General features: G+C 44.3%; 1 protein-coding gene across 8 annotated transcripts in view; it reads left to right on the top strand.

Moving 5' to 3' along the window:
* gpr4 (G protein-coupled receptor 4) overlaps positions 1-13,938 on the top strand; it is a 34,179-nt gene that overhangs the window by 2,144 nt on the left and 18,097 nt on the right. For 2 of the 8 annotated variants that reach the window (XM_069187724.1, XM_069187723.1), the window contains exons 2-3: positions 7,415-7,540; positions 8,934-9,032. The exons of 4 other annotated variants lie outside the window; for them this stretch is intronic. The gene's annotated coding sequence lies outside the window, so the exon portion shown is untranslated. Of the gene's footprint in view, positions 1-7,414; positions 7,541-8,933; positions 9,033-9,065; positions 9,248-13,938 lie in introns of those variants that run through there. 2 more of the 8 variants (XM_069187725.1, XM_015341092.2) reach the window with 2 other exon arrangements.

Below are 13,938 nucleotides of genomic sequence, written 5' to 3'. Positions count from 1 at the left end.
GAATTCATACCCTTATGTAAAAAATCACGTCAGAGCAGTATGTGTTTTCCTATGATAGGTACATAGATATATTACCAGGAAAGGTTTCACATGTCTTGAGGCCCCTCAGCCCATTTAGGCTGTAACTGGCACAAAAGGGTAGAAAGACTGCGCTGATCAGACTCACGTTTGTTCCAGTCTAATGTGCTGATTTAAGGGCATCTGTGAAACTGCTGGACTGGGAGCCTTCAGGACCAAGGCTGACCTGACTGGTCCTTGTGTGAGAAACCATTGTCAGGTCTAGGTTATGTTCTTGTGCTTGGAGCAAATTTCTGCAAATAGATGCCCTGATACATTTTTTGTTTATGTTGCCTTTTTTTCTCTACTGGTGCAAAATGTCCTAAGAACAGGGATACTTGGAGTATAGCTTGTAGTTGTATTAATTACAGTCACACGACTCTTGACAGGCATGCAGTCATCATGATTTATTTCTGTGTCTTTTTTTACTTCCTCTTGCTTCTGGTAACTGGGCATCCTGGATACTTCATTCTCAAACTCTGTCGCCCGTCTTGGCCTAGCGGACAATACTGTAGGTGTGGGGCTGGACCCTGTCCTTCGAGCGTGAACAGGGGAAGACCTTGTCCGTCCAGGCAGGGGTTGGACACTGAGTCAAGTGTCCAAGTCTTCTGACGAGTCTCCTCTTACGGAATCCGTCTGCCATACTGGAGAGCAAGCCTCAGAAATGCACTTTGAATAATTGGAGCTAAATATCCCAGCTAGACCCGAGAGCAGCTCTGTGACATTGAAACCAGCGCTGTGGTATCACTCTTGATGATATTAAATGATATCAGAGCCGGGAGTCCATTGACAGTCGTAGATCAAGGCACAGCGTCTTTGTGCCGGAGCAGCCCTGAGGTTCGAATCTGAAGCCCTGCCGTGTTGAAATGAGCAGCCGTGACTTGTGGAGATGGCGTGTCCTGCTGTGCCCCCGTGAGGTGAGAACTGGGGCGCGCTGAGCGAAGAGCGAGCAGCGGGGCAGCACGAGAGAGAGGCTGGCCAGGCGCTCTGGGAGAGAGGGGCAGGAGAGCTGGATGAGGTGCAGAGGAAGGTGACCTTGCCTTTCCAGCAGGGTTACCCGTAGGGAGTGAAGTCCAGTCCGGTTCCTGCTGTGCAGCCGCTCCGGGCTTTCCCAGGTGCCGTGCGCTGCTGACATTTGCATGGAGGGTCACGCTGCGTGCTTGATATTTCACAATTGCTGCCTTATTTTGAATAAATCAACATAGACAAATGTGGAAAAGCCATGGAAAAGGCTGACAGAAATTTAGGACGAATTGTTAAACCTGCGTAAACTAAATTGTGTTCTAAACAAGTGTTCTAAACTTGTAGATCTCATGTAGACTGTTGTGCACAGTTTTGATCACCACTTTACAAAACATATATTGCTGCTCTGGAATCAGTAGAGAGAGGAGCAGGTGGATACACTCCAGGGCTGAAGGGAACATCCTGCGCCCGCAGCCAGAGACAGGCAGGACAGAGAAGACTGCGACTCAAACACTCAAATTCCTTCTTCTTTACCATCAGCAGTCAGAGGAATGTGAACCAGGGAAGCAGAAAGGACAGGGCTGTGTTTGAAAGTGAGAGCAGGAAACTCTTCTTTACCCAAAGGGGTGCAGGGGTATGAAACAAGCCACCAACGTGTCTCTGTAATGTTCCTATGGAGCAAAGAACTATTTTCTCTGTTTTGTCCAGCAGTCTTTCTGTCTCTCTCTCGGTGTGACTTTAGAATTAAAAATGAAAGAAGATGTAATGAAACACCTGACAGTCAACAGCACTCCTGGCTGAGTGGCATGGTGGCGGTTTCTGCTGCTGTATCTGCATCATCTCTTCAGGAAGCAGGGTCCCAGCGGGCTGTCTGGCTGGCTTATGGGCACTTTTATCCAGCAAACAGGATACAGGAGCCGGGTTAATGAGGTGTCTTGCCAAAGACAGCAGGCATCCTTCAGTTACCCTGGAGTACTAAATCCAGTGGCCGGGACGCGTATTCTTGCAGTGAAGACTGATTGACGTCCGGGCTCTGTGGAATTCTGTTAATCATGCGTGTGGCTTGTATTTCCTGAGCTGGAAAGGATCCTCCTGGTTCCAATCAATGGAACTGATAATTGCAAATGAAAAGTCCTTTCCATCATAAGGTTATAGCAAATTGATCTCCTTTCTTTTTTTTTTAAGCATGTTTTTTAAGCTTTGCCTTTACTTAAAATGCTTGTAATTTGTCGAGTTTGTTGACTTGCTGACAGGAATGCACTGTAATTGCTGGCCTAGGCTTTTTCATGTCACTTGAAAAAACATTGTCCTTCATTTTATCAGCATATGTATCACTACAGAGACCTATTTTGCTAATGATCTCCAGGCTCAATACCTCCTGAGGAGCTCGGCCAGAGTGAAAATGTAAGGGTGTGCAGTTTCAGCTTGTCAGCATTTACTGGCAAGTGAGAAACCCTTGTGTGTGTTTTTTGGACTTTGCAGTGTGTTTTATATGAAATAGAATAAAAAGTGCTAATGCACTGCTTTGGAGGACAAGTTAGTAGGCAGTTTACATGGTCTTGAAATACAAAACACACCGTTCCTTTATGAGATGGTGCCCTCGGTTACAGACTGGAAAATGAGGAGCTGCGCTGCACTTACAAAGCATTCCTGTGGGTTTGAAGTCCTGCAGCCGAGACAAGCAGACGTTACTACGCTGAACTGCTTCTCGGGTGCAACTCTGTCTCCGCTGCACTGCTCTTGAAGAGAACATGAGAACTTAAGACTGGCCCCTTCTTGAAAGCAGCCAGGGTGTTACGGGCTTCGGCAAGCTGGGTATCTTGCTCCCATCCCTTACAACTCTTTGTGTAGGGTAGTGCCTTCTGTTCTCAGTTTTACCTCCCCACTTGTGTCCTGTGGTTCGTGTTTTGCTGTTGTTTCCGAAGTCGTCTCATGCCTTGGCTTTGTCAGCGTCTTTAAAGATTTGAAACCAGTTATTTTTGGTTACAGACTAAAGAGATCCCGTTCCTTTAGCCTGTTAGTGCACTACATTTCTTTATGCTGTGGAATATATTTGGCTGCTCTCCTCTGGCCTGGTTCCAGATCAGCAGACATATTTCTATCACATGGTAAATAAAACTGTGGACCGTATTCTAAATGAATTCTTACTAGTGCAGTTTTAACAAGACATCCCTTTGAAATGCATGATCTAGCATTTTGTTTGGTCTTGTTTGTTTTTGCTTCCCCACCTTTTATATAACTTGTTAATTGTCAACATAAAATAAACTGTAAGTCGTTTTCAGAAGTAGCTGCGCCCAGCTCAGTGTCTCCCATCTTGTTTACAATTGTCTTCTGCTCCCTCTGTGCCATATTCTGTGCTTGTCTGCATTAATCACCACCTGCCAGTTCTGATTTTTGTCCACATTCTTTGGATTTTGCTTAGCAGCTCCTACATTATTTTCTTATCATCTGCAACCATGAGTAGTTTTACCAGCTAGACAAGAAACAGGAGATGGTTGAAAGAAATGAGGAAGAGCAGTGGTGTCTCTGCGGTGCTCCCTCAATAACAACACTCCTGTGTGAGCACTTGCCCCTTATCTGTCCTTTCTGGCTGACCAGGTGACCAGTTTTCAAACACCAGTCAAGCATTTTCTTGAATGCCTGCCACCTGCAAATTAAGAACTTTACATGAAATATTAACTTCATTAAAAGCCTACTGAACATCTAAATATAACACAATATCCTGCACTTTGTATCTATAGCAGCTGTTACTTATTCTGGAACTCTGACATTAATGTAGTTTCAGCGGGGTCTAGCTTTCATTCCAAAGATGACCTTCCAGTTAACTCTAATTACCATTTCCAAAACCTTACATGTTAAAAGCTAGTGAGTCTATAATTATTCAGTTCAGTTTTGTCATCCTGTTAATAGCATTCCAGTCAGTTGGTATCGGCTATGTTCAAGGACTGCTGGAAGAGTTTTATTAATGACCTATAAACAATATCTCATCTCCTACTGTAACATCATAAGTATTCCACCTGTAACACTCCGGCTTCTTCTACGCAAGTCTAGATGAGTACAGGACTTGACACATATTGTTGGCTTCTTCCCTGGTTAAGAGCTGATGCCTCCTTAAAGCTTTACGCTCTTGAAAGTCTGTGTGTGAGTCTGCTCTTACACAATCCTCTCTTCTGCGCTCCACCCTTAATAATCGTGCCACTGTGGGTTATATTGGTGTGCCCACCCTTCCTTTGCAAACTTTGAGATGCCCTGTGATGTGGTGCTTTCTAACGTCTCTATCTTGTCCGCTTGGAGATCTGCCTCTTTTTAGCTTGGCGAGGCATTGACACAGGCAGCTGTGCTGATTTCTGCGGAAGAAGAGAGCAGCAGAACCAGAGAGCACCAGTGGAAACCGTGTGGCCGTGTCATTGAGTCGAATAGCCTCCTCTCGCTCGTAACCTTTCTGATGCTCTCAGAGCTGTGAAACGGCAGCTGTGTCTCTGCTGGACAGGGTCTAGCTAGGAAAGGGTATCAGACCTCCTGCACTTGGCCAGCTGAAGGACACAGCCTGTCAATGAAACAGGTTGGACTTGTACCATCATTAACCCAGTGGAAAAAGCAGCTGGTAGCGGTTCGCTTCTAACTGTAAACACCCGAAGAGCAAAATTTCCTCCCTGAAACTTGTAGCCTTTTCTTTTTTTGGAGGGAGTGACAAAATGAAAGGTGAACAACCCAGCAGAATAATGTACTGGGCAAGGTTTCTTTTTAAAGTGTTTTAAGAATAACGGAAGTGGAAATGGCAGGATCTGGAGCCTGAGAAATATCCTCTTTGAAGAGCCTCACTTGTTTTAGTCACATTGCAGCTACAGTTTCGTGAGAAATCTCTCAGCCTCTGCCTTCCAAACTGGTGTTTCATTTTTTCAACTGAAAAGAGTCAAAGCTGCTTGCTGGTGAAAGAGGTTCTGGGGCTCTGACGAACGTAGGAGTATGAGAAAGATTACAAGCAAGACGAGCCATTCTGCCCATCCAGCCAGCTGGGAGTTAGCAGTTGTTGATCCGAGGGTCTCGGCCAGCTGTGTCTGAGAGAACCACATGGCTGGGTATCTTGTTCCACACTCCCAAGATTTTTAGTGTAAAAAGCACGTTTTGTTCTTGGAATGCAGTTCCTTCTAGTTATCTCTATACACGCTTCTCTGTTGACTCTTGAATAATAAGCTGATTGAGTAATTAAACATCTCATCTGTTGCACGAGGTGTTTTTAAAAGTAAGAGGACCAGGTCAGCCTGTTGACACTTTGAGACAGAAATGGACAGATAAAAGTAGCAGCAGTTTTGACTGAAATTAATGTTTGAATTGAAAACCTTCCCAAACTGGTCAAGGTACCTTTATGGCAATATTGTAAAATTTTGCAATTTATGCAATTTGTGCAATTTAATGAAATAAAAAGGTTCAAAGAGATTAGATGTTTTTTAGGCACTTCACAGTTATCGGATACAGAGCACTAATCAGTCACTAATCGGAGTGATGTAAGGAAGAGTAATCTCTCATGTATTGTTGTTAAATCCCTACAGTCTGAAAATTCCCCCTGGACTCACTTGATTCCAAAAATGGGATTGTGTGAGTGGGGGATTTGACTTAAATTTTGAAAACACTTTAGCAAGAGGGAAGTGAGTTCATAATTTATTATCTAAACAAAAACTGTGCAAAACAAAAGCGCACACAATTCTATAGAGAGGTCTAGAGTAATAGGGATGAATTCATCTTCTGAGTCACAGCTCAGCCGGGAATTTATATGTGAAAATCGTTGCAGTTTCACTGAAGTCATTAAATTTCTTCTCCTGATGCCTGACTCCTCACTCCACTGTCTTTCACTGAAGCATGAAATGGGGAAACAAGAGCATCTCTCCCCCTGTCCCGTGCCAGGGAGAGGTCACTGGGATTCTCACGGGCCCGCTGTGACACGAGGGCACAGCCTGCCGCCCTGGCCGCAGTAATCGGCCCTTTCCTCCCCTCTGTCGCGGTTGTCGTCGAGCGGCGATGAGACGCAGCGGGCCGTGTACACAGAGAGTGAGTGGTGTTGATGAGGGCAGGTGGTAAACACTCTGACTGCGCTGCTCGAGCCGTGGAGCCGGGAGTGAGCCACTGCAGACCAAAGCCCCTCAATCTGAACGTCTGGGGCACAGTGTGGTTCGGGCCCCAGGCTCTCTTTAATTGCTGAAATTAAGTTAAACCTCTGAAAGGTGAAACCTCTTACTTCCTTTGTTCAGTTTGCTTAAGATGAGAAATTTCAGATCTAAACTGAAATGAGCTGAGAGCAAAGGACTTTGATTTTCTCATGTTGTTGGGTTCTTTTAAAATAGTAGATTTTGTGCTCCGTTTCGTCAGCTTAGACTTTTTTACATATTATGTGTTCACTGTGATACATTTATTTAGACTGTGCTGGCATTGTTGGTGTCAGAGCATTGCGGCAGAAAAAAACACTCTAAACTAATAATAGCTAGCAACCTAAATTAAGAGAGGGAAGACTTAATTAGCTTGGGGTAGTATATTACGTGTATTTTTATGCAACACTAAATTTCCTCCCCTGCTCGCTTCTTAGCAGGCAGTCCTGAGCAGTCTTTTCAAAGCTGCTAACTGAAGTATTGAGTCAAGGTTGCGAACAACTGTCTGGTCCCTTATTTGCGGTTGGATTGGCTGTGCGTGTCCTTTTTATTGTGCATACCAAGGCTTACTTGAGACCGGGCACTTTTCGGGCATATGTAATCTGGACACCTACAGGAGCAGCAATGCTGTGATTTTGTGTTTTAAGGAAACCACAGTAAACCATTTGCAGTCCAGTCTTTGGACACCTGGAACAAAAAGGCTCCATGGAGCCCTTGAGCACTGCTGTCAATAGAGGTGACTGTTGTGCAATCTCCTGGGATCCCTCTGTGCTGAATGGAAATGCCCAAGACCTCTTCCCTACACATCCTCGCTCGTGCAGGTGGCTGGGCCCTCCTGTCACTTTCTCCTCTGCCTGTCTGCAGTGCCGTGCAGAATTTGTTCCCACACGTTCTGAAATAGCAGGGTGAAGCGTGCCTAACAGCTTTCTCCCAGGTATAATTGCGCTGATGAAGGGGTGAGCAGATAACAATTTGTGACAGCACCAATCCATGGCCAACAGTGTCTAGACTTTAATCACTCCCCGCTGCCGTAAGGAAGGAAAGGTGGAAAATGCGAAAAGGTTCCGGATTTCTGCTGCTTTTCTTTGTTTCATTTTCTTCCACAAGAGAATTCCCTTCCCTGCTGCCTGTGGGCCTGGCCCGGCTCCTCTCTCTGTTTCATGCGGTACAGACCCGGCTGGTGAAAACAAGAGCACTTTTCCCGTCCCACTGAGAAGGTAACTCTTAAAAAAACCCTCGGCTTCTGCTTTCAGCAAGGGTGAACCGTCACACAGCGCGAGCCGAGACCTGTTTCTTCATTTCTCGACCCTTGGACAGAGGATGACTTAGGCTTTTGTGATGTAAGAGGACACTTGATTGAAAACGACACACAGTTCCAGGTAAGCATGCCAGGGCCTGGATTAAAAACGAAGTGATGTCGTGCTCCTAAAACTTTGACCCTGTTGACGGAGCGACCACTCAGGGCTCCAGATCCCAGGACTGTGATGGGATTCTTGCAGGTTCCGCGTGGTGCATGCTGACAGGCAGGAGATTAACATGCAGATGAGGACTAAACTGAGGGCTTGTGCTGTGCAGGAAATACAGCAGAAAGTTTCTAGGATTTATAAAATCGGAGAATTGGGCAAAAGTGATAGCTTAATATGGATGACAGTACAAGTTTAATACAGATACTGTACAGTTTTCAAAACTGCTTTTTGGAGCTACAAGCTGTAGCTGTGTAGTAGCTGTCCCTGGGCAGGTGGGAGATATAAACTAAACCGAGATGGCACAGTATACCCACTACACAGACAGATACAGGTAGATACGTAATAATGAACTGGACAGAAAGTATTTTAAAAATAAAGTTGGTAAAGCTGCATTCAAGATAACACTTTTGCCTTTGCTTTCAGCAGACTCTTCATTTAGAAAAATGCAGTTCTAATCATGAGAAGATATTTCCAAAACCCTGTACCCTGAACCGAGATTGCGACTTAATATTTTTCTATATGTGAGATATGGTGTTTGTTCCTGTTTTTTTGTTGGGTGTGAAAACATGAGTATTGATGAACTCGTATCTTTAAGATTTGAAGCCACAAATTCAAACATTAGCTAGAAGAAACCAGTAGAGGATTTGTGTTATCTGGTACTTCTTTGTAAATTTGTAGAAGATTGACATATAAGGCCAAGAGCTTGCAGCAGCAGACCTGCTAGAAAATAAACAGACTCTGTAGTGGCATGCAGACACACACACAGTCCCACATATCGAGCTCTGCCAGAAACAGAGAAGCCTGTTCACCGGGACACACTCCCCCAGTCTGCAGCTTTTGAGAAATATCACAATCACTCCTGGCCACACACACAGCTGTGAAGAAACTGTGATATTTCTAGTTGATCCCATTGTGGGGGGTTTGGAGGGAGGAGTGGAGGGCACAGCTACTTTGTGTATTGTTGGCAAGAAACCTCCTAAACCCATGGTTGTGATCATGATGCTTAACAGCATGTTCTTTATATGAGCAGCAAATGCAATAAACCCCAAGCAGAACGGAGCAGACCCCAACACACCCGCGGTGACTCTGTAAGATGTCTAAAGCAGCCCTCAGCTGCACTTCCTGACCTTTCTTTTGCCAGCAAATGGCACAACTGGGATTAAAGTCTCAACACATTTCTTCCTGTTACGCAGTTTCTCGCTTGCTCTGCATCCTGTTGGATGACACTCTTCTTTAACCATTCCCTTCTTGCTGCCAGTGACGTTACTCTTGTTCTTTCTAACGAGCTGCTCGCTCTTGGCTACAGCAGCCCTGCCGGATCGGTCGACCTTTCCTTGGCCTCGGCCGACGGCCTCTGGAGGACCTTCTCGAGATAGAGATTTGCGCGAGTCGGCGCGGCTTCAGGGTGGGTTTTGAATCCGAACCTGGCAGCCTGGCCAGGCTCCCGGGAAATCTGAAGAAATTATGATTGGGGAATTTGGCATTCTGAACGAACGTTTCAGAAGAAATCGCCTACGGAAGTTATTTGGTGGCTTATCTGTCACAGCCAGTCAGGAGCTATTTAAGCACTGCTTAATAAACTGGGAAACAGAAAACAAAGTTCACAGGTGGCAACTAGAGGTAAGAATGTTTAAAACTTGAGAACAAGAGGCATTTCTTTACCCAAAGGGTTGTGGGAGAATGGAACAGGATACACAGTCATGTTGTAGCAGTCAGTTCCCTGGCTTCATTCAAGAAAGATGAGATCCTCAAAACAATTAGCTACTATTAGCCTTGTTTCATTCGTCAGCTTTCTAGCGTTTTTTACCAGGGTATTCTTGCAGTAATACTTAAGAAATGAGGGATTTTTAATCACGGGCCTTACTTCTTATTTCTGTTGCTGCTGATGTCATGCAAGCAATAGTTAGAGCCAAACTAGAGGAATATTTGCACAAGAATAGAGATGGCCCATGTGGATCTAGGAAAGGATGGTCTTGTTTACCTGACTGGATTTCTTTGCGCCAGCAGTTCAAAGCAGGACAAGCAAGACGTTTTAATTTCATGTCACATGCTTCGGAGTGTTTAGATTTCCAGGATGAGATTCATACGCTTCCTCGTGAATAAACTGTAGAAAGCTTAAAAGCTGCAGGAATCCACTAATGTATATAATGTATATACATGGATAGGAAACTGCTGTAATGAATATGAAATATCAGATTGTATGGGATATAACCTTTAGCTGCACCAGTATGAGGGCTCATGTAGACTGGAGATCTGACTTATGCCTATTGCTCTTCATGCTGTGGCTAAGGATCTGCACCTGTGGCTGGAAGGTTGCCAGTTCAAATCCCGCGGCCGGCAGAGGAATCCTACTCCGTTGGGCCCCTGAGCAAGGCCCTTAACCCCAACTGCTCCAGGGGCACTGTATAAATGTCTGACCCTGCGCTCTGACCCCAAGTTTCTCTCCCTGTCTGTGTGTCTCATGGAGAGCAAGCTGGGGTCTGCAAGAAATTGTATAGAGCTAATAAAGTGATCTTTTGATCTAGATCAATCATTTAGTTTCTTGTACATCCCGCAGACAAGTTGAAATTGCAGACAGTGCAAAATAAAAGGGAGTAGAAAATACAGAAGTGATGGGTGAGTGATCCATACAGGAATGATGAACACACTGTACAGATCACGTGCTCATTCTGCGCAGCAGGAAGCGTCGCATGAAAGGATCTGGGTGTTTATGTAGATTCTTCCATGTCCTCCTCCAGACAATGCAGGGAACCAATAAAATAGCAGAGTGCTGGTGTAAATATTGAAAAGTATGGACTAATTCATGGGAAGTCATGCTTAAGCTTAACAATGCCTTAGTAAGACCGCATTTAGAATATGACATTCAGATTTGGCCAGCACACAAATAGCCTTCGAAAGAGTTCAACAACAAAGATTCCTGGTATGGGGGAATTGTCGTAGGCAGAGACATATGACAAGGGACTCAGTCTCTTCAGTCTGGAACAAATGGGATTGAGAGGAGATTTTTGAGGGGTACAGATGGGGGCAGCACAGGAGGCTATTATATAAACTAAATGGAAATTTAGGATGGAGAATAGGAAAGGCTTCTTTCTGTGTTTCTAGAATATGAGGAAAGGCACAAACTCTGGGCTCATCCACAACAGCTGGTAAGAGATGTTGTTTCCTCTAATTTTGGTTTAATTCTTCAGCACCAAGATGTTTCATATACAGAGACCCCAGATTTCAAGAGGGAGGAATTGGGATGTTGTTTCTTGTATTAATTATGGATTAACAAACACAAACCACAGCCATGTAAGCCCTAAAGCCTCAATTTTGTAATTTCCTCCAAAGGCGGAGCATTATTTTTTAATTCCTAGTCTTGCTACTGTTCTCAAAATTGCATTTGTTTGACATGAAAGCTTCAACAAGAAAGTGACTGAGGTTCGCTAAGGGCTGGTGATTTAGCAACTACAGTATAATATTCTTAAACGCTTGCTTACGGAAGACACTTTCACCTCCATAGGACCAGAAAATGAACCCAGAAATGATGCTAATTTATACAAATCTGACACCAAAAGCTGTGATTGAGAGTCACTGATTGCTTGTTACGTATTGTGCAATATGCAGTATTGTGTAAAACTTCCCCTGTCCCGTCTATATGGTATTTTTTATGTCTCGTGATCTTATTTCTAGGAGTAAGTGTAAGAAATGCTCAGTGCAGACATGCGTATGTAACGTATTCAGCCCTATGTTTCTCCATTACAAAGGACACAAAAAAGGTTCAGCTGTCCTGACTGAAAAACAGGTCCTTTGTAATCCCACAAATCTTATCTGGAAAATTCTGCTTGTTTGCTTTAAGTCCCTTGAATTTTTTAAACCAAATACAGGGAGTTTTAACAGTGGGCAGAAAAAAATCTATTCTGATAGTGGCGGACGAGATGACAGGATTTGTTGTTAAGCTTTGTGAGTAGCGCACATATAATAGATAGTCCAAAAGGAGGAACTGCACAGGCGGGAGAGCTGCAGTACAGTGAAACACACTTGGTGGTAAAAATAACTAATTCTAATACACATGCAAATAACTGAGCCTGAAAATGTATGGTTGGTGAACAGACTTAAGTGATCTACACATAATTAGATATAAAGTGCCCGACTGAATACCTCATTCTGAGTGACTCATCATGTATATATAGATGAACCAAAACCTTCTCTGCTGAATTTTAAAAAGCTCTTCAGGTACTGTATAATTGGAGCAAAGCCTCTCAACTTTTAAACCTGAACATTGTCTCACGTGTTTTATGCAATCTGGAGAGCTACCTTTTTGAAATCTTTTGTTCTTAATCTCTCTGAGCTCAGCTCAGGTTTTCAAAATACCTCCAAGTCACATAGCTGTTGACTGTAGAGGTTCTCGGGCTGTTCTAAATAATGGAAGAGCTCTAGAAAGGTTACAAACAGGAGGAGTTGTTGGCTCAGCGAGCATGTTATGGGGTGGAGCGGTGGCTCTGTGGCTAAGGATCTGCGCCTGTGACTGGAAGGTTGCCGGTTCAAATCCCGCGGCCGGCAGAGGAATCCTACTCCGTTGGGCCCCTGAGCAAGGCCCTTAACCCCAACTGCTCCAGGGGCGCCGTACAATGGCAGACCCTGCGCTCTGACCCCAAGCTTCTCTCCCTGTCTGTGTGTCTGTGTCTCCCTGGAGAAAAGCTGGGGTATGCGAAAAGACGCATTCCTAATGCAAGAAATTGTATAGGGCTAATAAAGAAACATTAACATTAATTCAGTAATCAGCAGCTAATTGATCTCATCCAGCCATTTTGCCAAAGAAGGCACATGGCTGAGTAGCTTGTTCCATACCCCCACAACACTTTGTGTCAAGAAATGCCTCCTGTTCTCAGATTTAATTGCAGGATTAATAACTAAGGAATGATTTGAGTAGTCTTTAGAGGATGTGCGTGTGTACGTTACAGAAAATGTCAAGGTGCAATCCAAAACTTGATATTTAATTGTACCTCAATCCCAAAGATTAGACAAAAACTGTCTTGCTCATGGATGGAGAAGACTTTGGGGTTTTGACATATACTGTTCCAGTGCAAATAGTGGATATATTATCTATTATAATAGATGAAGATGAAGAACACCTGAAGAAGGCTCCACGGCCGAAACGTTGTGTTCTCTTTCTTCTTTTTTTCAGCATGGAATAAACCTCTTACTTGTTCCTTATTATCTATTATGTTAATATTCAGTGGTTTGGGTACATTACATGCAGGAGCAGCTGTGAGACCGAGAGATTTGGAGCAGTTAATAGAATGTGACTCACACGAGGAAGAATAATGAAGAAGTCCCTCTCGCACATAAACTGGCTTGAGCTCTTCTCCACAGTGCAGGACTGTTTCTTGCAGGTGTGAAATTGGGGTTTGGGGTAAGCAGTGGTGGCAGAGGTCGCACCAGCACCCAGTCAAATCCTTAAAATAACTCTTGACCTCAAGCCTAGCCAAGCTGTCCACTTCTTATTGTGCTGCGCTGCTGTATTAATGGCATAAATATTAGCCTCAAGCATGAGCATTTGCACCGGGCCCTGCACAAGCTAGATCTTGCTGTATGTGCTCCGTTTTGTGCTTGGTGTTTCACTCGCATGGTTTGCTCTGTATATGCATGAATGCAGGTGTGCATGGGTCTGAAGGTGATCTTTGAAATACGATGAGGTGTTGACATTGCCTTGTTTGTAGTTCTATCAATAGAAGCCCGCCAGTTAAAAGCACCTATGAACAAGGTGCAGTTATTGTAGTGGAACTAAAAGCTGTTTAAATACACAGCTTATATACAGCGGATGTGGCTCTTAAATATATTGCAAACACGTTCTTTATGCTCATCGTATGTTAATGTGAAAAAACCTCAGTAAGTGCCATGTTTTTCTCAGGAAGGATCTGGTAAGAGCTGTAAACCACAATTTTGCAAAACAAAGAACAGTACCATGCGCTGAGACTGCCCTGTAAGCTCGGGCCGACAGTCCTGCACCTGCAAGTGCGGGAAGACATGATGGCAAATAAAATTCGATTAGGCAAATCCCTGAGCCTCTCTCCCGGCACTGTGCCAGCTGAAGCAGAAAAAGAAAACAGCTTATACCACTTGGAGTGGCAACGTGGTGTTAACAAGCAAGACTTTCTACAGGCAGCGTGCCTTTGTATAACCCCAGCACATCCGATATCTTGAAGGAAGGGGTCAGAATTCTGTATCATTGGGATCGCAAACCGGATGAGAGGTTATCCAGATGTTCTGTGCTAGCTGGGGTAGTCATTTGATCTTTTCTGGAAACGCTGGAGCAAGGCAGCTTATTT

This window comes from Lepisosteus oculatus, chromosome 3 (genome assembly GCF_040954835.1).
Source record: "Lepisosteus oculatus isolate fLepOcu1 chromosome 3, fLepOcu1.hap2, whole genome shotgun sequence".
Lineage (NCBI taxonomy): Eukaryota > Metazoa > Chordata > Actinopteri > Semionotiformes > Lepisosteidae > Lepisosteus > Lepisosteus oculatus.
The sequence above is the reverse complement of the archived record's forward strand: the minus strand, read 5'-3'. Positions and strand labels throughout refer to the sequence as shown.